This window comes from Cherax quadricarinatus, chromosome 60 (assembly GCF_038502225.1).
Source record: "Cherax quadricarinatus isolate ZL_2023a chromosome 60, ASM3850222v1, whole genome shotgun sequence".
In the NCBI taxonomy this organism is placed as follows: domain Eukaryota; kingdom Metazoa; phylum Arthropoda; class Malacostraca; order Decapoda; family Parastacidae; genus Cherax; species Cherax quadricarinatus.
Genome location: NC_091351.1, coordinates 11186601 through 11214010, shown reverse-complemented (window position 1 = coordinate 11214010; position 27410 = coordinate 11186601). Strand labels below are relative to the sequence as shown.

Genomic DNA, 27410 nt, shown 5'->3' with positions numbered 1-27410 from the left:
ATGCAGCTCATTCTGCTGCTGTTTACTCTTGATGCAGCTCATTCTGCTGTTGTTTACCCTTGATGCAGCTCATTCTGCTGTTGTTTACCCTTGATGCAGCTCATTCTGTTGTTGTTTACCCTTGATGCAGCTCATTCTGCTGTTTACCCTCGATGCAGCTCATTCTGCTGTTGTTTACCCTTGATGCAGCTCATTCTGTTGTTGTTTACCCTTGATGCAGCTCATTCTGCTGCTGTTTACTCTTGATGCAGCTCATTCTGCTGCTGTTTACTCTTGATGCAGCTCATTCTGTTGTTGTTTACCCTTGATGCAGCTCATTCTGCTGCTGTTTACTCTTGATGCAGCTCATTCTGCTGTTGTTTACCCTTGATGCAGCTCATTCTGCTGCTGTTTACTCTTGATGCAGCTCATTCTGCTGCTGTTTACTCTTGATGCAGCTCATTCTGTTGTTGTTTACCCTTGATGCAGCTCATTCTGTTGTTGTTTACCCTTGATGCAGCTCATTCTGCTGCTGTTTACTCTTGATGCAGCTCATTCTGCTGCTGTTTACTCTTGATGCAGCTCATTCTGTTGTTGTTTACCCTTGATGCAGCTCATTCTGCTGCTGTTTACTCTTGATGCAGCTCTCACCTGTTGTTCACCCTTGATCAGACTGAGTGATGGCCCGCCCCCAGCCTTAACGACAGTGTTAGTCTCCTCCTTGTCTCCTCCGGTTTGCTTTCTCTGTTGACCCAGGTTCCACTGCTTGGATGTGCAGTCAGTGCTCCGTCAATGTCACTACTGTTGCTTGGATGCAATCAACGAATCATTAAACCGTTGTTTCTGATGAAATTCGGGTTTGAATTACTCTGTGGATATTGTAGACTGAAGAACTCATAAAATTAGAGTGGTACAAATTGAATTCTTTGATTTGAAATCACTTTCAAATGTGTCGCTGACTAGATGTTGATAGCTTACGCGAATTTCTAATCTGTACTACTCGCTAGCTCTGCACTTTCTAGGACTTGGCTTGCTTGGATTTTTTTTTTTTAGTCATTGTGTGTGAGAGTCGGTTGTTTTCGCTCTCCGCCTGGTGGGGAGGTGAGGTGAACTAAGGTTTTCTCCTCAGGAAATTTACTTCTGAGGTGGTTTGTGTTAACGGGTTAGTGTTCCCCTGCAGTGTTGACCATCTGAATTACTGTTGCCTTTCCTCTTCCCATCTTCCGCACTCATCCTCCCCCATTATGCGCCTCTCCTTCCTATCCATTGACAGTGAAACTGATATCTTCATAAATTCAGTTTCCCGTGTGTGGAAGGTATAGGCCATCACTAGAGATTGTAATTCCCACGTCAGTCACTCTAGCCTCGCTGGAACAAAAATGCGTAAGTGCCGAAGCTACGGACTCTGTGGAATCTTTAATGATACCCCTGTGGTTCGTACGTTGGACTACGTGCGGCCAGCAGTAAGAGCCTGGTTGATCAGACCCTGATACACCGGGAGGCCTGATAAAGGACTGGGCCGCGGGGGCGTTGATCCCCGGAATACCCTCCAGGTAGACTTCGGGTAGATACCCTCGTATCCTTAATGAAAGTCGATCAGCACAGGCTGAAACATTTCAATACCTTTGTGCATGAAAACCATCTTGCTTGATGAAATATGACAGGTGAACATGGCTAACTTTTATTCTGTAACTTTCACATCATAGAATATTGCGAGCATGTTCAGTTTTGTTTAAAAATGTCTTGACTTGCTCGTCCCTCCCTGTGATAGCTGCTCATATATAATAATCAGCGTCTGCTTTAATTTTTCTGCATGCATGTACTGTTAAGCACCACTACAAATCATTGAAATACAGTAATTAGTTTGGGATGAATTTTACTAAGGCGTCCGGGTAAACATTCTCTTCTCTCAAAGAAGTTGCACCAGCCACTTGAATGTGTTGTCGCCCACTCTGACTCGCTCACTCTCTCCCTTGAAGTTTATTACCTGTCACTTTTACCGGGAGTTTACATGAAAGTTTATTTTTACGATTCTTCAGAAGTGAGATCTGTCATGGCACTTGTCTTTTAACATTGCCAGTCAGACACGTGTGACTTGTCTTAATTACATACTGATTGGCAGTGTTGGGCAGCCCCACTCCACGTTCCAGTTTTGATACTCTTCTCTTGGACTTGTATTTCATTTTATCACCTCTCTCCTTTCCTCCCACATTCTCCCCGTCTTCCCCTCTTCCTCTCCACCTTTTTACCCTTTGCCGTACCTTTCGAGTTTTTCTACTCCCGGAGCTCTACCCTGGGCCAGGGTTGTCTGGTGCTTGCCTGGTCATCCAGATTTGCTGCTGGCAGTCCGCAGGCCCCCACATCTTGGTTGCTCTGGCAATTGAAGATACATATCACGTTTTCTCTGGAAAATAATTTGCAGTTGTACCTGCGGTGTTTGATATCCTGTGGTAAGATGTAGGTTTGGACCTAGGGAAAAGCAGGGATAACCATGGCATCCCTGGGTTTATTTTACTCTCCTGCAATATTGTACTCCAGTATGTTACGGCAATATGCAGATTTAGGACTAAACCCTCGAGTACTTTCCCTTGATCCAACTCTGCTGCTGCTGTTTACCCTTGATCCAGTTCTCTGCTGCTGTTGTTTACCCGTATATATTATGAATTTCTCCTCTACACAGAATACATATTTAGGACTTGAGTTTCCAGTAATCGAAATACTTTATTGGCTCCAAGCGGGTTGTGAATGATCAATCGATTCCAGCTCGGATTATCTCAGCTGTCCTGAACTGAAGACTTTCTAGAAAGTTTCCAAAGCACATTCCTAGGTGTTTCAGCGGTGTGGTGACTCAGAAGGGATTTTATTTATCGAATTTTAACTCTCAAACCGTGCGTTTCCTAATGGTTCTTGTTCGTAATATTTACTTTCCCATTTGAGGCCTGGTCTGAGAGCGGGTAGTGGGGGAGTTATGCATGGGAAGCACCTGGAGTCTAGCAGGGTGCAAAGACGGACGGCTGGTCTAAAGCAGCAGCAGTGATACGGGCTACTGAATAAATACACAAACTCTTTGAGAACCAAACACCGTGACTGAAAAATATCACAACAGAGAGCGAAAGAGGAAGAGGGGGAGCGAGGGAATGAGTAGAGAGCAAAGAAAGCGAGCAAAGGCACAGGAAGAGCATTTATTTCTGCCTAGTCAACCTGGTGTGAGGACAATTTTAATGGTGATAGAATGACTTGACAAGTCTTAGCAAGGAAGAAGTTTTTTGAAGAATGTTTGGTGGTTGAGATGGATTGTAAAGACTGGTAGGGATTACCTGTATATAGTTCCGAGGGTCGACCATTACCCTTCGTTGCTCCGTCCCAGTATCTCGGCTAAGGCTGACATATTTTAACACTCCTGTGTATATATAACTCATCCTGATGGACGGAATATGACACGAGAAAACATAGCTAGCTTTTCTTCTCACTATATAACTAAAATATAGAATAGGGTAGGGTAGCAAAACATTGCTGGTACCTTCAATTTTGCTCCCCCCCCCCCAAAAAAAAAAGGCTTCGCGGTTGACGTCCTGATCGATCAGGTTGTTCCTGCTGGTCACCCCCCTCCCCCAGTTCAGCTTAGGCATTACAGCCCGGCTAATCAGCATCTTCCTTAACCATAGGTTCCGTCATGAAGACAGCCAGTGGTCTGTTTGTAACCCCCCTTATGTATAGTGAAAAAAAATTGTTCCTTTGCATTCCAGTTATCTCTTGGTATACCCGTTGAACTCCTGCTTCTCAATGAGATTATGTTGCACTGTGCCGAGCCTCTTGCTTTCGTAAGGGGTGATGATTTGGGACCAGTCCCTCCAGACTTTTGATATGTAAATCACACCTCTCGCCTCCGTTCCAAGGAGTACAGGTTGAGGTACCTGAAGGCGTTCCAAATAATTTGTATATGACTGTATTTTTACTGGTAGTGAAGGTTGTATGCATATTCTCCAGAACTACAGTTTTGCCTGCCTTAAGACTATTAATTAATGCACAGCAGTATTCCAGCATAAAAAGTATATATATATATATATATAATATATATATATATATATATATATATATATATATATATATATATATATATATATATATATATATATATATATATATATATATATATATATATATATATATATATATATATAATTTTCGACTAGGCATCTGTTTTGAAGCTATCATTTTCTTTTCCGTTGCGATAATGATATTTGCGAACCTTGAATGCTAAATCCTCTGACATTATCTTTACTAAGTTCCTCACGTTAATCTTCCGCTTTGTGAAGTTTGTTTTATACTCCGTTCTAGGTTTCATCCCCCCCCCCTCCTTTTTTTATAGTGGAGTGACAAATTTATGCTCACTGTGCGAGTGTTGGGTAAGGTAATGTCTCGTAGGAAGGTCACTCACATTCTACCTTATTTGGTTTTTTTTTTTTTTTGTATCTATCCTGGAAATCCTCTAGTAATTCTCCATGTACTTGGTAAAACTGGAAAGATACTAATTTTATACAGGGTGCTGCACAAGTGCCTTTACCAAGAATATAATTAGCTTGACATTTCTCTGGCAACAAATACTTTGTGAGTACAGTATTAGCTGTAAAACGACTTGTGCCATGCCTTTTATATTTACAAATACTGTTTATGCTAGCGTAAACGGGCTACGATATTTTCAGTACTTGATCAACCATTGTCTCTTGGTCTTCTGTCCATCAGTTTTGAGAAATGTACTCCCCGAATGATACCATAACGAGTCGTCAGCAGATTGAGACCCGCGTCAGGACTTTGTCAAGATGAATATTATAAAAAGTAGTCGGATTTTCTGACGCTTTTTTTTTTTGTTTGTTTGAGGTAGTATTCTTCTGTACCTTAATAAGGGTGTGGGTGTGTTTTGTACCTTGTAAGGTGTGTTGTACCATGTAAGGTGGTGTCTGGAGGGTGAAGTAAATCTACCAGCTTGTGCTTAATATGGTCACTCGTGGGCGGGAGGGCGCACGCGTACTTCATTAAGCACTCTACAAATCCCACATTCATTTTGTAAAACATGTTCGTACATTTAGTTTTTAAACGATGTGATCATAGGCCAAAACTATGTATCTATTAGGTTAGTATAATTTAGCACAACTATGTTTGCATATGGCAAACTAATATTACAGTAACAATACTAAAACAGGAGGATCATGTTTGGCAGCGATAGGATAGACCATACTCTTTAAATAGTTCAAAACAATGTTCTTTATATTCTGTGCGAGGACTGGTATCGTAAGGAAATTATATTTTATTAAGAATGGTAAAACTGAGGTTAATTTTTTCGTGCGCCTGTTCCTATACGGTAATTACGCGTCAGGACGTTCCAAGGGGCGTTGAACACTTGTGTAGACAGCAGTAGTGATCAAACTTGGGTAGTGAAGGTTTACCACAGGTTACGAGAATGTGTATATCAGAGGTGGGTAAGGCAGTCTTGATTCCCATGAGAATACTCTCCTTTTGATTCAGTTTTGTTGCGAAGGTGTGTATGATATGTACTGCAAATTGGATGGGATAATAGACTGCAAGAACAATGCAAAATCACTTTAAAAAAAGCTGCAAACCAACAACCACCATCCAGGGAGGTACTACAGTCCTACATGTGAAACTGAAGCTTCTTAAAAGTTTTGTTCGTGTATTTTCTTTCCTATGAACGTGCAAGGCAACAGATGATCTTACAAAAGTGTTGATTATGCTCAGTATACACTTTATCTTCGAATGTTTCCGTTAGTGTTTAGGTGTGTAGTTTGTTTTCCACTTTAGGCAGCCTTGTCTGAGACCTGGGCGCGGGGGCGACGATTCCTGGAACCATCAACGCTGTTTTCAAGGGAGACAATTTTGTTGTATTCCCCCAAAATAATTATACAAATATTTCATCTAATTTAATAGTTACTCTTAGGATAAAATGGGAGTGAATGTGGGAAATGCGGGGAAGGGAGGGCTGTACGACCCATACGGGTTTAGCATTTTTTCAACAGTAATAATAATATAAAGGAGGTGGGCGTTATCATTGGAGACCGAGGTATGGGCGGCGGTGATGTCATTAAATCTAGAAGGTGGCGACCTTATGTGGGGAAAGGAGTGGGCGGTGGCATTAGTCAGAGACGGAAGTATGGTCGGTGGTGACGTCGTTCACTGCAGAAGGGGAGGAAAAGGCCTAATGTAAGTATATATCGGCGGCAGCTTTGTTGACGTTATGTCTAGGTTGCATTTATCTTAGTTAATTCACAAAGGATGAGAAGGTTGTATTTGACAGGTTTACGAGTAGTCTGTTATGTTGTGCACGAGATGTACGGTTCACGGCGTGCACATATATGGTACCCATACAAAACTGCATATTCTTAAAATGTACTTTCTGACTTTTCTCTTATTGATAATAACTTGGATTAATATAAGCAAATTCTAAATTTGCACCAGTACTAAATTAACAGCGTAGTCTTACGTAGCATGACTGGATAATCCTACCCAATCTGTTTATCAGCTTAAATTTACCTTGTGTAATTTAACACGGGTCAGATATTTAGACTGATATTCTCGGAATTTTAGCAAGAAAAAAAATGTATATTCTTGGCTTGTTTAGCAAAATCATTGCCAAATAAACAAAGACCGCAATGTGAACTTTTACTTCTGGGATTGAAAAAATAGCATTATCACAATAAGGTCCTCGGTTGTGGTAATATAGCTGGTATTGTAGAATAACTGCGAATAAATCTTGCATAGAAATCACTCCCTACGAAAGTAAGACTGGGCAAGCGATGGAAAATGCCCCCAATTAAAAACAGGGGCGCCATTGGTACACTAAGGGAAAACACCATAAGTGTCCGGGGCCCAAGACTGTTCAACAGCCTCCCATCAAGCATTAGGGGAATTGCCAATAAACCTCTTGCTGCCTTCAAGAGAGAGCTGGACAGATACCTAAAGTCAGTGCCTGATCAGCCGGGCTGTGGCTCGTACGTTGGACTGCGTGCGGCCAGCAGTAACAGCCTGGTTGATCAGGCCCTGATCCACCGGCAGGCCTGGTCATGGACCGGGTCGGGGGGGGGGTTGATCCCCGGAATAACCTCCAGGTAGTCCAGATAGGTTAGTGTAGCCTCCACTAGGCCTTGGGTTGAGGAAGGTAAGTAGACAAGGCTCTCCACTACCTTGAGGTGGACTGCTGCCCCAACCAGATGGCAGCACTAGTCACAGGAGGAAAATAACTGAACTATAACTAAGGAGTAAAGGCAAGGGTTATACAAGCTCTGCCTAAAATACACTGCTTACAACCCTATTTTGGGTCAGTGCTAAATTGTATGGTCATGTTTAAATGTACACTAAGGCTATGAAAGCCTGATCAATTTACCATGCTCATATCCTCCCCTTTCCTACCATCAGTGCATGACAGCGTCCCTGCTGACACCTCTACTTCTTACATATCACACCTGATGAACTACTTTTATGAATTTACATCTCCCAAGTCAGTTTCTCTGCTTATTCAGCATCAGCAAGACTGAAGCAATTGTGCGATGTAACTGCTAAGTAGCTTCTCTGAAACCAGCATTTTGGGTAGCTTTAACAACACATTTTACAAGTGGGAAGATTTGTTGTCGCAGGAAAGGGGTAAGAGTGTTAGGTAGGCAGGTATATATGCGCGCACACCAAAGTGTCTTAGGGAGGCTGGTAGTCAGTCCTGAGGGACAAGAGGGAAGGGAAGGGGGGTTATAGAGGGACATGAGTAGAGAACACTGTAAGTGTTACAAAACTTTTTTATATATAAATATCTATAGTTAATTTTTTTTAAACGTTATTCCACTAATTTTTAATTATCAGTTTAATCGTGATCTGAGGCCTGGCCGCGGGGATGATGATTCCCGGTACCATTAGCAAATAAAATAGCTGAAAGGAAACTTGATAAATCGCCTGTGTCAGATTAAGTGCTACAACACCAACCTGACTGACTTGGCTAGCAACCAAGAAGTGTGAGACCAGGTCGCGGGGGGCGATGATCTCCAGAAGGATCGTCAGGTAAGTAAGTAGCGGTGTTGCTAGCCCGGTTTGGGAGCAGGCAGCGGAGGCCATGATCCCCGGAATAAATATAAAGGACAAGAGGCAGGAACGCAATGTTTGGGTGTTTACTTTTTGCATTAGCAGTATGTTGCTACTGTTCTATACAGTTAAATAATGGGAAAGGTGGCGATGGTGAGTCGGGGGTGGTGGTGATGGCCAGGCAAGGGTGATGATGGCTAGGCAGGGGTGGTGGTGATGGTGGCCAGGCAGGGGTGGTGGTGGTGGTGGTGATGACCAGGCAGGGGTGGTGGTGGTGATGGACCGCAGGGGTGGTGGTGGTGATGGACCGCAGGGGTGGTGGTGGTGATGGACCGCAGGGGTGGTGGTGGTGGTGGTGGTGGCCAGGCAGGGGTGGTGGTGGCCAGGCAGGGGTGATGGTGGGACCAACAAATGTGTGACCTGCCTGGATGAACGACCCGGGGCACCACCTCCATCCCGGATGCTGTGGGTAACCCTCTCCTGGTTACCATCATAATCTACCTTGCAGTGGTTCCTGGGATCACCCTCCCCGGCCAACCCGTCTCTCCCATCGTAAATATCGTGTTAGGCCATGATGCATCCCCTCTACCTCGCTGCCAGACTTTACCCTCCCCTTTCATACCTTTGATGGGTTTCGAGTGTTTTTCTAACTCCCCTTGGGCCAGGTTCGTCTGGTGCTTTCTTGGTTAACCAGGCTGTTGCTGCTGGTGGCCCGCTGGCCAACATATCCGTCGGTGAAGATACCTGTCCGGTTTTCTCTTAACACTTTTCCCAGCAGTGTTTTGATATCTTTTGGTAAGATGTTGAATAACTTGGCGCAGTAAATTTACTGTACATAACTGTAGGTTAATGCCGATTAAAGTAAATTTACTATATAGATTTATCTAGAACAATTTCAGTCTGGGGTTAGACGTTCAGAAATTAACACTACCTGGGGCTCACCGCCCCAGATTAGGTTTTCCAAAAAAGACTGTTAGTGTTAGTCGTACTCAATTCAACGTATACACCTCAGTCCAGCTGATTAAAAACTGACTTGAAACTTGTCCAGTTCCATCAAGAAGACGGCGTTAGAAAATGTTTGCTATTGAGATGACAGGTTGTGTTTGTGGCCCAGTCTTTGATCAGGTATCTTGTTTGAGGACCTGTTGAGCCAGTATTATTATTATAATCTTTATTTCTACAAGTACATGTACAGGGTATACAGGCCTAGCTGTCATCAATGATATACTAGTATATAGAAGGTCCCTTATGTAGAGTATTTCGGGCAAATTAGGTAAATGTTATCTCGGTCGCATCCTAATACCCAGGTACCTATTTTTCTGATAGGTGAACATGGACAACAGGTGCATTTAGGATATACGTCCTAATGTTTCCATCCGTACCGGGGATCAGCCTCAGGACCTGTGTGTGTGAGCTGAGTACGCTAGCGATCGAGCTAGTGCTTGCAGTTCGACGTAGGTGCTGGAGGAATACGCAGCAGATGGTTAAGGCCTCATATGTGCAGGATTTGGATTAACCATTGGATGAATTTCAGATTTTACAGAAAATGTTATATAATCCTTGTAACATTATAAAACACAAACCACAGGATGTAAAGTGTGGGGGATCTATGGGCCAGTATGCTTTTCTTATGTCAACCATGTAGCTTCCAGAGGTCCTCTCCACCAGGCGATGGGGTTCTTTAAGAGGCACATAAGTTCCCTCTTCTTTTAATAACATGTTCATTTTTCTATTATAATCTACCTTGTCCATAATTACTATCGCATTTGCTTTCTGTTTCGTAAGGTGAAGTCCAGGATCTTTCCTTAATTCATGGTATAACTTAACAAATCTTTGAGGACAATTGTGTTGCAGAGGTCTGAGCTGTGCTCAGACCTCTGCAACACAATTGCCCCTTAATGCAAAGGTTAAGCTATTTGTGTCTAAGGGTAGGTGCCTCTGGATGGGGTGTCCTGTCTAGGGGTTTTTCCTGCCAAAGAAACCAACATCAGTTTTGTGATGGTTATGTGGGTCACCGAACCACCAGCATCAACAGCCTGGTTGACGAGCCTCGCCTGTGGCCGGGCTCCAGGAGTAGAAAAACTCTCGGAACTCATCAAAGGTATATCAAAGATATATTCCGCACAAATGGAGATATTTTATCTTTCGTTTAAATTTGCTGACACTTGTATAATTATAATGCGAATAGATCACGGCTATAACAAGTTGATAATTATTGTGAACATGTGATAAGGTTAGAAACCGTCTAGATTTAAAGCGCTGAATGACCAAACGTTTCTATTGTTTTGTAAGTATAAGAAAACTGGATAGCGGCATTCGATATGGGCAACATCCTTGATCTTGCTTATATGACTGCCGCCGGGTATTTCCGGGAGGCATTTAGTATACTAACTCCCTTTACCCCTCACTAAACTTAATAGGAATTCCTTGTTAATGTATAGTTTAATTCGTTTAAATCTTAAATACTTCGGCTTGAATTATCTTGTATTATCGGATGATGATTCTGTGAATTAGGCCACAAAATAATTGCTAAACAAATTCCTTGTGTTTGGTACGTCATTGTGCGTCACACCCGGAACTACAGGGTAATACCGACCCCATCAACTACAAAAAACGATGACTACATTACAAGGTCATATCTCCCACCTCTTTAACCGCATTATTATCTAAGTACAAATATGTTTAAATATATGAACAAGGATAGGCAGTAAACGGAATCTTGGTGGTGTTGGCTACTGTCTACATGAAGTTGTACAGTCTCTCCTGGCCCAAGGACGGGTTCTGGGATTAGAAAAACTCTTGACCTTATCATCAGAGCTTAGTGCATCATACACGCTATTGACGAGGTTTCATTTTCATCAAGCGCCGCGCGATATTATCAAGACTGGCGCATGTACATAACTGCAGGCCGCTGGCAGCGAAACTAGGATGATCGGGGAGTAAATAGGGAAGTTGGCTCCTCAGGCCCAGCTGCTAGGGTAGACTAACACCTGAAACCGGTACGGGTATCTGACGGTTGTAAATTAAGGATGATACAATATAATTTATCTAGCGATTTGCTCTACTTAAGTTTTATCATGACATTACTTAAGCGTTAGCTACGTATGATCTACCAACTTTGAAGAGATTTTGCACACAAATATCACCGCGTCGTACACTCCCTTTCCTTGGCTCGCTTAATACTATATGACACCTGTTAGTTAAATGTCCTCAGTGAATATTATGAAAATGTGACAGGTTTGTGCTCGCTGCACGCAGTGCGATGTAAGCGCCATAACACTGATGATTAGGAAGCGCCTAGATGTATAATGATAAGAGGTACCATCATTAAAAGAAATCTGGCATCATCAGAGGTCTCTGATTACCATGTTTTGTCGAATCAGTCATCTTTAAATCTTAACCTTTCATTGTAGTGGCGAACATGAGGTGTGGCTAGGTAAGTCTTCAAGGGAAGGGTCGCTGCAGTTGGGGGAAGTGGGCCACACCCTTAAGATCGGCGCCACACACACACCCAAAATATGTAAGTAAAATATACCCAAGTTTGGCAAAATACACAGCTAATCTGGTAACATACGAGGGTGCTTGTTGCTTATTCTTGCAAGATGAAGCGTCTTGAATGAGGGCATGAATGCTGGCTTGCATAACGCTTCACTAGAGCAACTGCCCTGTGCAACACTGTGGTCATTCCTTTTACCCTTTCTAACACTAGGTTACCCTGGTAGAGTGTCTCCAGCGAGCACCTTTCAAAGAGTGACTAAAAATCAACCATCTCTGCATAAATGGTGGAGTTTTCACCTTTTGTATAAGTTTGTTGACTTTTGGCTGATTGCAGCACATTATGGATTGGATTTCGGAACGTGAAAAAATACTTGATATCTGATCAGGATTTATATAGTACGAGTGAATTGATCACACCATTAATAGGGTAATAATAGTAAAGTAAATTTAATGTTAGAAACAGTGTTTCAAGCACTGAATACCCAAATAATTCTAATGCTTTGTACATAAAATTAAGACTTGTCATGCCAGGCATGAGTTGTGGTATTCGTGTTTCAAGCACTGAATACCCAAATAATTCTAATGCTTTGTACATAAAATTAAGACTTGTCGTCATGCCAGGCATGAGTTGTGGTATTCGTGTAAGGGTCATATTGTGGTCCTGAGTAATGAACGAGCAGACATTGAATGAGTATCTTTAATAGTAGTGATCTTAAACACGTGTAGAATTTTCGTTGGAAAGTGTCGGGATTGGTAGTCCTGACAGATGCACAGTAAGGTATATGGGATGTTGGGTCCTCTGTTCATAAGAATCTTTACTACGTGACTAACTGCAGATAAAGGATAGATCACACTTCCCCCATAGTTGCTTGTGGGTGACCCTGATTCCTTCTGAGTAACTTGTGGTGTGTCACTGATTACACATTTTAATGGTTTGTGTGGCTTTGGCAGTACACAACCCATTGAAATATAAAATGTCTCGGTTGAGAATACTTCACTGAGACATGGAGGAAATCTTTGAATTCGTTTATTGTAAATCATTTCATGGTTTCTCTCCCTTTAATTAACGTGGAATATTTGAACCTTACGTGAATATTTAACATTTTATCATGTACTTGTTAGTGTGATTTGCTTTGTTTTGGGGACTTAATAATAACTTAGGGTACATATAAACAGGCATACTACACTGTGTACAATCAGAACACTACATTAATTTAACCGGGATAGGATGGAATGGGAGAGGAGGGAGGAAGTATGGAATAAAACCCTTGAAAATCCAGTGGCACAATCTTAGAACAGTTAGACCGTGGTGTACGACTGGATCCACATAGTGGTTGTCTGAGAAGCCAGCATATTTTTTAGCATAAATGGTTGGAATGGTACTTCCCCTTTCGTCTAAATTTGCTGACACAGCTGATGACATGATCGAATTAAGGATATGAATAGTGGAATGCGAGAATACTTTTGAATAGTCTTACTTGCTATTTTATTTATGTAATGAGTGAATTGGTAACAGCAGTATTGATAGTGTAAGTTTGATAATGTTAGAAATGTCCTTAAAGCTCTGAACGATAAAACGGTTCTCGGGCTTTGCACATAAAACAAGCAAACTTGCAACAAGTACCAGATCAGTCAGCTTTTTTGGTTACTTCGGTGTGCTGTGGATGGGATGTTTGGTAGAGTTGGTGGAGGTAGATATAAAGTGGGATGTGGTTTAGAAAGACACGTAAGCAAACACTGTAACATATTTATTAGAAAACGTTTCGGTCCTGGGACCTTGATCACTTCTAACATACAGAGGTAGAAAGACATTATATATATAGGCGGAGAGTGAGATGTGACGCACTTGACCTGAGGAATGTCATAAGAACATAATGGAGGAACACTGTAGAAGGCCTACTGGCCCATGCGAGGCAAGTCCTTATCAAAACAACCTCTACCTATGATGAGGACGGGTAGACGATGAAATCATGTGACTCCTGTGTTGTTGGGTTGGTGCTGCTTAAGTATCATGTATGCCAATGTTTTTGAAATTTTGTAGTTTCCAGTGTTGCGTTCTATAGTGTCGGTGACGGCGATTAGTGAGGCTTCTAGGCCTTCTAGGCTGAGGAGGAGATGTGCCAGTACTGTCAGCACGTTGTCCAGCGGCCCCTAACACTATCTTCTGGAGTGCGAAGTTACTGAGACGCTCCGCAGGCAACTAGGAGTGATATTCCCTCCCGAAGAGGAACCAGAGATGACTGCGGCCACACTAGTGTACCATGGAGTCAACGAACCAGACAAGCTGTTACCTGTGATAACGCCATATCCTCCTCCTCGCTAGTGTCCATAGTTAGGAGTACATACGGTGTTGTCGCTTATGAGATGCACCAGTTGAACTGACCAGAAGAGTGCTTGAACAGCATATGTCGCATCATTGTAGAAACCTTTCTCCCTCGGGAGCCAGAGACGGGTCATCGCAAGATTGAGACCCGTGCCAGGACTACGGTCTTGGCGAACATTATACATACCTCTGTATCTTAAAGTGATCAAGGTCCCAGGACCGAAACGTTTTCTAATAAATATGTTAGTGTTTGCTTACGTGTCTTTCTAAACCAACTTGTCGGTATTTATTACCAAGGTTTATACCAAAGTGGGATGTAATCTCTGGCGTGTGAAGGGAGGGGGTTGTGGAGGATGTACCACAACATTCCTCATTCATGAGCTGCAAGAGATGGTAGTGAGGGAAGGTGGTGACATTAGTAATAGTGTTGGTGGTGGTGGCGGCAACACCCATGTGTTAACACACTTAATACATCTTAGGACACTGCCAGTTAGTAATTCGTTTTTAATGGAGAGTAAATCTATGCCGGCAGACACTTCAAAAGTTGAAAAATGATAATGGTGATACAGACAAGATGGGGAAAAAAGACGCTTATGTATAATTCAGGACATTAGAGGAAACTTCTCGCCACGAGTGGCTTCTTCAGCAGGTAACTTATCTGACAGTCCCGTGTCCTAAGTGCCTTGTCTCTTAAACAAAAATACCACTGAACACTGACGACCTGGAGTGGCACCACAAGTGTGTTGTCCTCTAAACCACTGGTGGCGATTTTAATTTTGGTGCTTCTCCATTTCCGTGTCTTCCTCCCGGCCACCTCCCTTCCCCCTCCCCATTCCCTTATTCCCTTGTACTTCTATGGCTCCGTGTTCAGAGGAAGCAGAGAGGTGATTCAAGCGGGAGAATTAGTGTTCTACAGTCAGTGTTTAAGATAATTTGACACTTAAGACCCGAACTCTGGGTGAAGATAGAAATGGCTATAGAATATTAGGGCGGGAAATAAAAATTAAAGCAGTGCATGGGACAGGAAGAATGAAAGGGTGAGAGAAATGAAGCATGAAGGGCAGGAAAGCGGAGAAAGAGTATGAGGTATATAATCAATGTAAACAATTAAGATGCTCAAAATCTGTAGAATGTAAGTAACGGCGGCGTTTGTATAATAAACGTAACATTCAAATTGAAAGTGAAAGTTTTCCAAAAGCCAGGGTGACTTAAAAAAAAAAAACTTGGTAATTAATATCCCTTGTTCTGTTATTTAAAGTCTCAGTCTTTTCACTGCAGGACTGATTGATTATAAGTCATTTCAACAGGCAAACTGGAAGGAAAAAATTACAAGGGTAAGATCTACTAATAAACACACAGGGCAGTGTATATAGAATGCTGAGTAAGTTTGTACGATTTACCTGCAATCTTATCTAAGATGTCAGTAGTGTTATTGGGTACTTGTGTAATACACATGTGTAACACATGTGAACCGCCAGCTACAGGCCTCCCTCTCGGTTTCCCGCTAGGAACATAGACTGGATAAGGCAAGCCTGGGCTCTCATTTCCGCTGGCTTGGTAGAAATAAGCTCCTTATATCCATGTAATCTTCACAATCGCACCCGCACCGCTGTCATCATTTGTCGTGGGGTTCGTCAGGAGATAAATGGAGTAAGAACTACACACGTTGGATGTCTTGGAGGCGTATAATTGAGTCTTGAGGAGAGCCCAGGCTTTCCTTATCCAGTCTATATGCCTAGCGGGAAACTGAGAGGGAAACCTGTAGCTGGCGGCTCACATGTGAGGGATCTCGTGACGTCACGTCATTAATGTTAATGTGTACTGCACAAGTACACAGTAACACTACTGACAGTTACACTAACCAACAACCCTGTTATCGTAAACTGACGATAGGAACAATGTAAGTAAGGGTGAAAAATGAAGTGGTCCCCCTCCCTCCCCCGTTACATAAATGGCTGGCTGGCTGGCTGGCATTAGCACCTGGCTGCCTTAGCTGAAGAAGCGTATTTAGTGTGTCGCGGCCCCGCTGGTTAGTTACACCTGGTTGGGTAGACTGGCGGTCTGTGTTGTGATCCCTTTTTCAAACCGCATTGAAATCTTATCTTGTAGCCACCACTATACTCTCTCAAGCTGTGGTGACAGGGACTGGATTGTTAGAGTACAGAACCAGTATGAAGCCCTCACCTAAGCGGGCCAGCAACCAGGAGGCCTGGTCTGGGATAGGGCCACAGGCCGGTGACCTCTAGAAACGACTTGACTCCCTGGTTCCAGGTAAGATGTTCGCGATGAGACTAGTCACTGAGCTAAAAGAGGAATGACGTACAAAGATGGTCTTAAAAACTGAACATTTGCCACTGATAGAGATGATAACCAGGGAAGATATGATTTCGATAAACAATATTCTCTGAGGACTGGATGAAGTAGACCAGCTCAGTGGGTCACGACTAAAGGAAGTCAGAGGAATGTCCAAGTGCTACGTTATCTTGAAAGTGATTTAAAAGTGGAATCAAATTTCGCAGTTAAAAGATGGTAAGAGTCCTGGTCAGGAGCAGACACTAACCCCAACCCCCCACGACGAAATAGGAGAATACAATCCTGTAAGCGAGTACATGGAAAAGGAGCAAAATATGAATTTTGTTGATTTTTGATGAAGGAAATTGGCAGGAAAATGTAAGCAGGGTTTTCCAGCGTGAGCCGTGGAGAAAAATATGACGTTCAGTGGGGATAAGTTCTAGCTGCTTGGTTATGGAAAGAATAAAGAACTTATAAGGGACATTCTATACGAAACCCGACAGGATCATCAAGTAGAACGAAAGGAACACGTGAAATACATAGTTACTTCGGCTGACCTTTCGAAGACCACGAAGCAAATGTTAAAGCTGCCAGGCAGTAACAGTGGATAATGAGAACCTTCAAAACAAGGAAAATTGGGGGGGGGGGCAGTGGTGACATTTTTAAAATAGCTTGTTTTCTCTTGTTTGGAATATTAAATATTGATGGCCATAACATACTGGAGAGATGGAAGAAGAAATGTAAAAATAAACGTAGTGAAAAGCAGCATCCATGGCTCAAAACTATTCAGTATTACCAGGAGATATCAGAAATTGGACAGGTATCTTCACCAGGTAGCACATCAACCAGACTGTGCTGGATATATGGGCCAGCGGGCCACCAGCAGCAACAGCCTGGTTGATCAGGCAAGCACCAGACGAACCTGCCCAAAGCCGGGCTCCTGCAGTGGAGAAACTCATCAAAGATACATCAAAGTTAGTTTAATATGTTTATTATGCACCCCATGCCCATCCTGTGGGCGGTAGTCAGGAGATTAGAGGTACATAATGGGTCCAGGGACTGGATCCCAACATATAAAAAGGTAAGGCATATTAGTGGAATTTAGATGCGCCTGCGCGTTGTATCGTAGGTTGGGTGTGCAGCCGGGGGAGAGGGGGGGGTCAAGTGTGTGGGCACTTGGTGTGGTGGTAGTGTGTTGCTGGTGGTTGTGGGAGGCACTGCTCACCTCGTGTTCTGTTACACTAGTGTTGGCTCGCCCTCAACTTCATTATAATACTGATAAGAACAGGCACGGGGGATTGGGGGTACTTCATTAAAATACTCCAGTTGTATGATTGTGTGACTGTGTATGACTAATTAGTTCCTGTCACCGGCGTGCCTGCCTCCACCTTAACGTTTCTTTGGATTTATTACCAGTGGTAGCGTTACCTGTCGTCCGACACAGAGAACCTGGTAAGTACTAATGTTGCGTTTCTTAGAAGTGTTCTAACACGGGTCTTAGCAATATGACCCCTCGCAGTGGTAGCGATTGTCCCTGTGGCGGGACAGAGCTGCTTGGGGATGACCTTCCTGGAAGTTATTCCGGGGATCAACGCCCCCGCGGCCCGGTCCATGACCAGGCCTCCCGGTGGATCAGGGCCTGATCAACCAGGCTGTTACTGCTGGCCGCACGCAGTCCAACGTACGAGCCACAGCCCGGCTGATCCGGCACTGACTTCACGGTAAACAATATGATGTTCAATGAGGACAAATTCCAACTACTCCGTTATGGAAAACTGGAGGAGATAATGACTAGAACAGAGTATACTACTGACTCCGGCCATACAATAGAGCGGAAAAATAATGTAAGGGACCTGGGAGTAGTAATGTCTGAGGATCTCACTTTCAAGGATCACAACAGTGCCACGATCGCACGTGCAAAGAAAATGATAGGATGGATAATGAGAACTTTCAAAACGAGAGATGCCAAGCCCATGATGATCCTTTTCAAATCACTTGTTCTCTCTAGGCTGGAATACTGCTGTACATTAACATCTCCATACAAAGCAGGTGAAATCGCAGATCTAGAGAGTGTACAGAGATCCTTTACTGCACGTATAAGTTCTGTCAAGCACCTTAACTACTGGGAACGCTTGAAAGCACTTGACTTGTACTCGTTGGAATGCAGGAGGGAGAGATATATCATAATCTACACTTGGAAAATCTTGGAAGGAATGGTCCCAAATCTGCACACAGAAATCACTCCCTACGAAAGTAAAAGACTGGGCAGGCGATGCAAAATGCCGCCAATAAAAAGTAGGGGCGCCATTGGTACACTAAGAGAAAACACCATAAGTGTCCGGGGCCCAAAACTGTTCAACAGCCTCCCATCAAGCATTAGGGGAATTGCCAATAAACCCCTGGCTGCCTTCAAGAGAGAGCTGGACAGATACCTAAAGTCAGTGCCGGATCAGCCGGGCTGTGGCTCGTACGTTGGACTGCGTGCGGCCAGCAGTAACAGCCTAGCTGATCAGGCCCTGATCCATCGGGAGGCCTGGTCGTGGACCGGGCCGCGGGGGCGTTGATCCCCGGAATAACCTCCAGGTAACCTCCAGGTAGGTATCTGTCCAGCTCTTTTGAAGGCAGCCAGAGGTTTATTGGTAATTCCCCTAATGCTTGATGGGAGGCTGTTGAACAGTCTTGGACCCCGGACACTTATCGTGTTTTCTGTTAGTGTACCAATGGCGCCCCTACTTTTAATTGGGGGTATTTTGCATCGCCTGCCCAGTCTTTTACTTTCGTAGGGAGTGATTTCTGTGTGCAGATTCGGGACCATTCCTTCCAGGATTTTCCAAGTGTAGATTATGATATATCTCTCTCTCCTGCGTTCCAACGAGTACAAGTCAAGTGCTTCCAAGCGTTCCCAGTAGTTAAGGTGCTTGAAAGAACTTATACGTGCAGTAAAGGATCTCTGTACACTCTCTAGATCTGCAATTTCACCTGCTTTGAATAGAGATATGTACAGCAGTATTCCAGCCTAGAGAGAACAAGTGATTTGAAAAGGATCATCATAGGCTTGGCATCTCTCGTTTTGAACGTTCTCATTATCCATCCTATCATTTTCTTTGCACTTGTGATCGTGGCACTGTTGTGATCCTTGAAAGTGAGATCCTCAGACATTACTACTCTCAGGTCCCTTACATTATTTTTCCGCTCTATTGTATGGCCAGAGTCTGTAGTATACTCTGTTCTAGTTATTATCTCCTCCAGTTTTCCATAACGGAGCAGTTGGAATTTGTCCTCATTGAACATCATATTGTTTACCGTTGCCCACTGGAAAACTTTGTTTATATCTTCTTGGAGGTTAACAAACTCTGGGATAAGTCTCTCGCAGTTCTTGACAGCCTTCAGCAATTCTTGTAAGCTCCCACTTAAACTACATCACTATTTAAGACAATTCCGTGGAATTTGTCGACCATTGGACACAGTGGAAGGGGAATATTTTGAACGTCTTCACAAATTGACGTTCCACGGCAGGTTACAGGCTATGGTAATACTATTCAGACATAATAGTTTATCGTTGGAACACGTGTGATGTCAGGGCGTTGACAGGCACTTACAAGCAGCTGTGAGCCACGGGCTTTTAACAGACTTAGAGGATTCTTTTACCCTCAAGGTAGCTACGGTCATACTTCGTTTTGTCTAATGGAGTTGCTGCCACAGCAACAACTGGACTGATCTGGCACTTGCTGTAGATAATTGTCGAAGTTTCTTCTTGAAAAGTTGCCTTTTCTTCAACAGTACCTTTGTAAAATAGCGATTATTTAAAATATCGACACAATGGATAGCCACAAATGCATTGAAATGAGATTCTGTTGAGTTTCTCCAACACAGTGGGATCGCATTTTATTGTTTTTCTTTATTCATCTCTAAAATGTTGAAGCCGTAGACCACGAATGTTGACACAAGGTTCTCTGAGCCTATGGGTCCCCAGCCTTTGACTGGGTTTATTCTGTATTTAATCTCAATTCAGTGAGTGTGCATATTGGAGACTACTCTCTACCATTTTCCATATAGCTACGATATACATCTCTTGTGTCGGGTTCGAGAGTTTAGTTTTTTTTTTTTTTTTTTTGACGAGACCTGTAATGCAAGTTTTTTTTTTTTTTTTTTTACTGTGCTAGCAGTAAAGGGCCACTGTATATTTCCCAGCGAAAAATTCTAGTTCACGCAATTTATTTTTGGTTTAACGTCACGGTGTTGTTTATAACTTTAGCCCCTCTGTTATCCCGTCCACCTATCTGCTCTGCTCACAAACCCACTCGCCCACCCCTGGAGGTTACCTGGAGGTTATTCCGGGGATCAACGCCCCCGCGGCCCGGTCCATGACCAGGCCTCCCGATGGATCAGGGCCTGATCAACTAGGCTGTTACTGCTGGCCGCACGCAGTCCAACGTACGAGCCACAGCCCGGCTGATCCAGCACTGACTTTAGGTATCTGTCCAGCTCTCTTGAAGGCAGCCAGGGGTTTATTGGCAATTCCCCTAATGCTTGATGGGAGGCTGTTGAACAGTTTTGGGCCTCGGACACTTATGGTGTTTTCTCTTAGTGTACCAATGGCGCCCCTACTTTTTATTGGGGGCATTTTGCATCGCCTGCCCAGTCTTTTACTTTCGTAGGGAGTGATTTCTGTGTGCAGATTTGGGACCATTCCTTCCAAGATTTTCCAAGTGTAGATTATGATATATCTCTCCCTCCTGCGTTCCAACGAGTGGAAGTCAAGTGCTTCCAAGCGTTCCCAGTAGTTAAGGTGCTTGACAGAACTTATACGTGCAGTAAAGGATCTCTGTACACTCTCTAGATCTGCGATTTCACCTGCTTTGAATGGAGATGTTAATGTACAGCAGTATTCCAGCCTAGAGAGAACAAGTGATTTGAAAAGGATCATCATGGGCTTGGCATTTCTCGTTTTGAAAGTTCTCATTATCCATCCTATCATTTTCTTTGCACGTGCGATCGTGGCACTGTTGTGATCTTTGAAAGTGAGATCCTTAGACATTACTACTCCCAGGTCCCTTAAATTATTTTTCCGCTCTATTGTATGGCCGGACTCAGTAGTATACTCTGTTCTAGTTATTATCTCCTCCAGTTTTCCATAACGGAGTAGTTGGAATTTGTCCTCATTGAACATCATATTGTTTACCGTTGCCCACTGGAAAACTTTGTTTATATCTTCTTGGAGGTTAACCGCGTCCTCAGCAGATGACAGCCTCGTGCAGATCCTAGTATCATCCGCAAAGGATGATACGGTGCTGTGGTGTATATCTCTGTTTATGTCTGATATGAGGATAAGGAATAAGATGGGGGCGAGTACTGTGCCTTGTGGAACAGAGCTCTTCACTATGGCAGCCTCCGATTTAACTCTGTTGACCACTACTCTTTGTGTTCGATTTGTTAGGAAGTTGAAGATCCATCTCCCCACTTTCCCAGTTATTCCTTTAGCACGTATTTTATGGGCTATTACGCCATGATCGCATTTGTCAAATGCGATCAACTCAACCACCCGCCCCTCTGCTCGCCCTCCTGTCAAGCGACATGCTAAAAATCTATTGAAAGTAATGCATGCGTGGTGAGCCTCGCCCTCGGCTACACCGCCCACATAGTTCACACGTAGCAGCAGCCGGTGGTCAGTGCTAGTGAGTCATGGTGATTGTGATGGCAGTGTTATAGAGGCACCCCCAGTATGCCCGCATAAGGACGGCATTCCACTGCTCACCACCTTAACACGACACTAGGAGGATACTACTCCATGTACATTGTAACTCTTTGCTAGAGCTTCGTGGAGTAGTGCGAGAACAACTAGGAGGGGAAGGGTACTAGAGCTACAACGAGTGCCAGAGCATCAAGGAATGGGGTGCTCGTAGTTTTGAAAATTTAGTATACTTGTAATTATATGTGCGTCAAACTTAGTAATAAACAGTCAAGCGTGTGAAAGACATGTATGCAATTACCCGGACATTAAGGATAAGTTTAGCTCACCAGGGACTTCAGAGGCCTATGGTGGGCGAAATGTACCCTCAGTGTCTTGATAGTTGTATCATCCTAATTACATTACATCGGAGCGTATCTTTTTTTTTTTTGTTGGAGTGTATAACTTAGCTCTGGTGAACTAGCTGATGTTTAATCAGTGAACGAGTCATCGTCTGATAAGATCTGTGTCAGGAGACACTGTTGTTTCCCGAACAAACTATCACTTTGCCGTTGTTCCCTCTAGCTACCTATCTGTCCTATGCCTCGACAGTCTTACTCTCGCTCTGTGCAACTGACCTATTTGTGTAGGAATGTTAGTGGGGATCCCTGACATAATAATTTTGTGGATCCAGTTTGGCCAGATTTGTATACTTGGTCCAAATCTGCACACAAATCACTCCCTACGAAAGTAAAAGACTGGGCAGGCGATGCAAAATGCCCTCAATAAAAAGTAGGGGCGCCATTGGTACACTAAGGGAAAACACCATAAGTGTCCGAGGCCCAAAACTGTTCAACAGCCTCCCATCAAGCATTAGGGGAATTGCCAATAAACCCCTGGCTGCCTTCAAGAGAGAGCTGGACAGATACCTAAAGTCAGTGCCGGATCAGCCGGGCTGTGGCTCGTACGTTGGACTGCGTGCGGCCAGCAGTAACAGCCTAGTTGATCAGGCCCTGATCCATCGGGAGGCCTGGTCATGGACCGGGCCGCGGGGGCGTTGATCCCCGGAATAACCTCCAGGTAACCGTGGTGTTGCAGCCTCCGACTACTACACAACCCACCCTCCAGCCTGTACTATTTAAATAAAAACTTCTCTTTCAAGCTCTTATAGACGTTACCTTACGTATTGTATAATCTGCATATTGACGGTTTAGTATATGCAAATAAAGATTTAAATAACGTGTTAGGTAAGGTTCGTCAGGAAACGAGACAGGCGTCTCCTGACGCAGGGCTTGGTCATATGACCCGCGCCGTTGGAACTTTTGGTCATCTGGCAGAGGCCTTCCGCTGGCTTACCGGCCCACCCCTTTAAAAATTATGGTCATAGTTATAACCACTTACTTGTGCTTGTTAAAGTTTGTGGTTTCTGCTTAAGTCGTGAAGTTGACGGACTGTAAAAAAAATGAAAACGAACTTGCATTTTAGAAGAAGGGTTAAATGGAAATTTTAATGGCACTCTCTCAAAAAAATTAGTTTGTCTCTGGAATTAGACAAGGCGCAGAACAATATTTTTATTGGGACTGTTTCACTCTGCGTAGATGTTTGTCGGTTCATGATTTTGAGCTTAAACTGCAAAAAAGTTATCGCAGTAGGAACTTGTTCAACAACTTCTTTACCTTTATATTTAGAGCTCTATTTAGGCTACTTTATATTTAGAGCTCTATTTAGGCTACTTCTGGCGCGGTGTTGTCGGTATTTCAAAGTCGAGGCTAATTTAATAAATATCGCGTTAAGAAACTTGCATTATGACCTACCTTACTGGTCGTCTATTTCGGGGGTAATATCCCCCCCCCCAACCTGTTAGATCACAAATCAGGTCTTTTGGTTGACGTTGATGAGTATTGCTGGAAGTGTCATACAAACATATTTATTATGTGGAAAACTAACGGAGATAGGAAAGAGGAAATTAAAAAATAAAAAAATATCAGAAATAAACGCAGTGAAGAAAATACTAAGGACGTGCATTTTATACAGTCAGTATTAAAAACCTGAATAATAAGTGGTTATAATGCTTTGTTAATCATGTAAATGAATCTGTTCTAGCAATATTTCTTATAATTACTGGAAAGTTAGTCTCAGGTGGAGTTCAGGTGATGCAGACTTCTCTAATTGTCAAGAATAAACCACAATCCTTGGCTTCAACATTTCACAGTTAATCAACAAACTGGAGCTCAAAACTGGGTGAAGTTCTGGTACATCCTGATCCCTTATGGAGATGGACGCTCGTTTCGGTCCCGGACGGACCGAAACTAGTGTCCATCTCCATTTTGATAGGAGACGTATGCAACGTTAGGTAACTTAATAATGAAAACTTTTCACACACCATGGGCTTTATCAGTTCATTGATATAGACCTTGGTGGTTATACTCTTTGCTTAATAAACTTGCTTAACATTGCTTCCATCTCATACATTTATATAGTTTTTAACATGAACGGGAACACAAGGATCAGAGAACATAGATACAGTTGTCAGAGGAATGATACAAACAACGCTTGTACAAAATATTGTAACAGAAAAACACCAGATAAAATTCCCCGCATTATACTGCATTTGTCTATTTTTCCAGCTATATACATAAGTAGTCACGCTTTGATTATGCGACTCAGCTCTGGTCTTTATACTACAGTGTGGATATAAACGCTGGAAACCAGGTATATCATAAAAGTTGAAGAAATGACGTGTGCAAACTATTGGTCCTAGGACCTTGTTTTCCTGTGATACAAAGAGTACAGGAAACACGGTATATATGTAAGCAGTATATATGTAAGCGGTATATATGTAAGTTATGTAAGCAGAGAGGTGTATACTCTTATATAAACAGCTTTCATTACATTGTGTTGGAGAGACCTGAGCAGAGCTCAGACCTCTACAACATAATTGTCTTTAAAGATTTATTAAGTTATGCCATGAATTAAGGGAAGATCCTAGACTTCACCTTACGAAAGAGAAAGGGCACGTAAGTTCCCCTGTCTTCTGATAATTAATAGAAGACGGAGGGAACTTACGTGCCCCTTAACAGCTTCCCTTGGGGAATACCTAGCTTTTCACTTTGACGGCAAAATCTAAGACACGGCACATGATAAGACTTTTATTGAATTTAGCTGTGTACAGCTTTATAGGAACAACTAAACGTTGACAGTGAAAGCTTGTGCACCCTCTTTTCATTATTGTCGGCACTACGTTATTTGGATCCTGCACAAATAAATTCTCTTGCCTTATAGTGCTTGGCGCGTTGAAGATTTGCATGTAACTGTGAGGTGGTAGATAGTGATACCTGTACTCCAGTATTCATGGGTACCTGGGCGTGACTGGAGTGTGTGCTCATGGTAACCCGTGTCTGCTGCTCTTAGTGCATTCTTGTCATGGAAATGTGGAGGCGAGAGAGCATATAGAGAAGGGAAGGGAAGGAGAGCGCTAAGTGTCGACGGAACTTGATAAGTTCTAGTTAGTTGCTTATCAGCTTGGCTGGGGTGCCTACGTTGGACTCCATGGAGTTAGCACCAGCATCCTTAAGTTATAACCAGGAGGCTTAATCTGGGACCGGGCTTCTGGGGCGGTGACCCCCCTTCCCCCGGAATTGACTAGGTAACCTACATAGGAAGGGAGAAAGGGTAATGAGGAGAAAGGTTGGAAAAGAAGATGGGAAGAAGAGGGAAAGGTAGTTTTGTAATAGCAAAATTGGACATACCCGCAATATTGTGCTTCCGTATTCTATAGGTAGAGGGGGGAGGGGAGTAGGAAGGGGAAAAAGGATAAGGGTGGGAAGGTAAGGGTTGTCAAACGATAAGTGAGATAAAGTGAATAAATAATCTCTGACTTCAGTACCTTCAGTTAACATGTACGTGCAGTATGTTTGTGTCAGGCTGAATAAAGAGAATCACCGCTGTTCTTGAGACTGGTTGCATTGTTTACCTGGCCACCGTGAGATTAGATAAAGAAGACTGGTGCTGGTAGATAAAGATAATATGCTCAGATGATGACATTACTGGTTAGCCACTGTTACAAACGCGGGGCATCTTAAATGTGGCAAGTGTCCACCTTGACAGCATGGGCACCGCTGCATTTTTTCCAAGGGTTCATAGTGGAAATTGCAAGGATATTGGTAATTCATCAACATGATCGTTTTTCTGGCATTAGGAATAATATTAGAGAAGTAAATAAATAATGAAAATGTTATAGGAAGGCAGTTAGAAGGCTGAATAGATCTGTAACCCACTATAACATGAACGTAGATAAGTACGTGTATGGAACAACTTGAAGTGTGAACAGACTGACCGTAGTACCCAGGCTTAGGCTTGATTACAAGTACTTCTGGCAGTTTGGCAGACACAGATGATCAAACCAAATGCAGTGTGGGGGGGGGGGCAGTCTTATGGTTACTGTCTTGAACACTGTTTAATTGTCCACTTATTGAGGAATACGGATACAGTATAATAACCTCTTTGAGAATGTGCCAAAGTATCTGTATCGGCCTTGTGTATATCTATATACTCGTGCGCTACCGTTCTCGGGATGCAACCGAGGTGCACAGTAAACTAGCAAAATCAATCCCTTACCTACCTGGAGTCTACCTGGAGGGTATTCCGGGGATCAACGCCCCAGCGGCCCGGTGCATGACCAGGCCTCCCGGTGGATCAGGGCCTGACCAACGAGGCTGTTACTGCTGGCCGCACGTACACGGCAGATCCATGGAAGGATGACAGTACTCTGCCTTCACGTCCAGGTATATCAGTACCGACAAATTGTTTGAATAAAAATGTGCCTGCAACTTCTGGCATTTTTATTAGCTTCGCCCACTAGGGGTTTGATCATTGGCAATGTGACCACAGGCAAGCGTATAACCATTCAAAAACCCCAAGTGGGAGAGATGTATTTTAATAAAGTATCCTGAATACTCATCTTTATTCCCATAGCCCAAATTTAAGCGAAGTTGTGGGTGATCCTTAATGTGAGGGATGGGGGGGGGGGGGAAGAGAGCTCTTGTACTCGTTATGGTAGTGAGAACTTGGTGAGAGACGGTTAATGGTGCTCTCTGCCTTCCCTCTTCACTGCACTTCCCTTTTCCTGCCCCTCACTCTTGTAGTATATTACATTCCAAGATGTAGTGCCGGAGTTTGTTTATCTTCCTCCTCCACGCACTTGACATTATCTCTACTATCTTGGAGTTGCTACACCTACCTACCACATATGAGGGTAATCTAAATGAATTCTGACATCCACTTTCTACCTGGCTGTTTCCACCTTTCTTACCCAGCCAGTATTGTCATTGACGATCAAGACATGCTCAACACTATTATAGTACTGAAACATTTTGTCTCCTCCATTCGAATACAGACGATTATAACACTGATTACAGTAGTAGTGGCTTTGCGGTAATCGTCCCTCAGCCTCTGTAGGTGGTGGTTAGTCCCAAGGTCGAGGGACTGATCACTACTCTAGTGTTATATTTGCCTGTATTCGACCGAATAAGCCCATTATGCAGGCAAAACGTTTCGACAATAGATAGCCAA

The 27410-nt window shown here is 43.3% G+C and overlaps 1 protein-coding gene across 13 annotated transcripts in view; it reads left to right on the top strand.

Annotated features, from left to right (window-relative positions):
- kst (spectrin beta chain, non-erythrocytic 5 kst) overlaps nt 1-27410 on the top strand; it is a 436819-nt gene that overhangs the window by 120521 nt on the left and 288888 nt on the right. Inside the window, exon 1 of one of the 13 annotated variants that reach the window (XM_070097935.1) lies at nt 17486-17623. The exons of the other annotated variants lie outside the window; for them this stretch is intronic. The gene's annotated coding sequence lies outside the window, so the exon portion shown is untranslated. Of the gene's footprint in view, nt 1-17485; nt 17624-27410 lie in introns of those variants that run through there. 13 annotated transcript variants of the gene reach the window in all.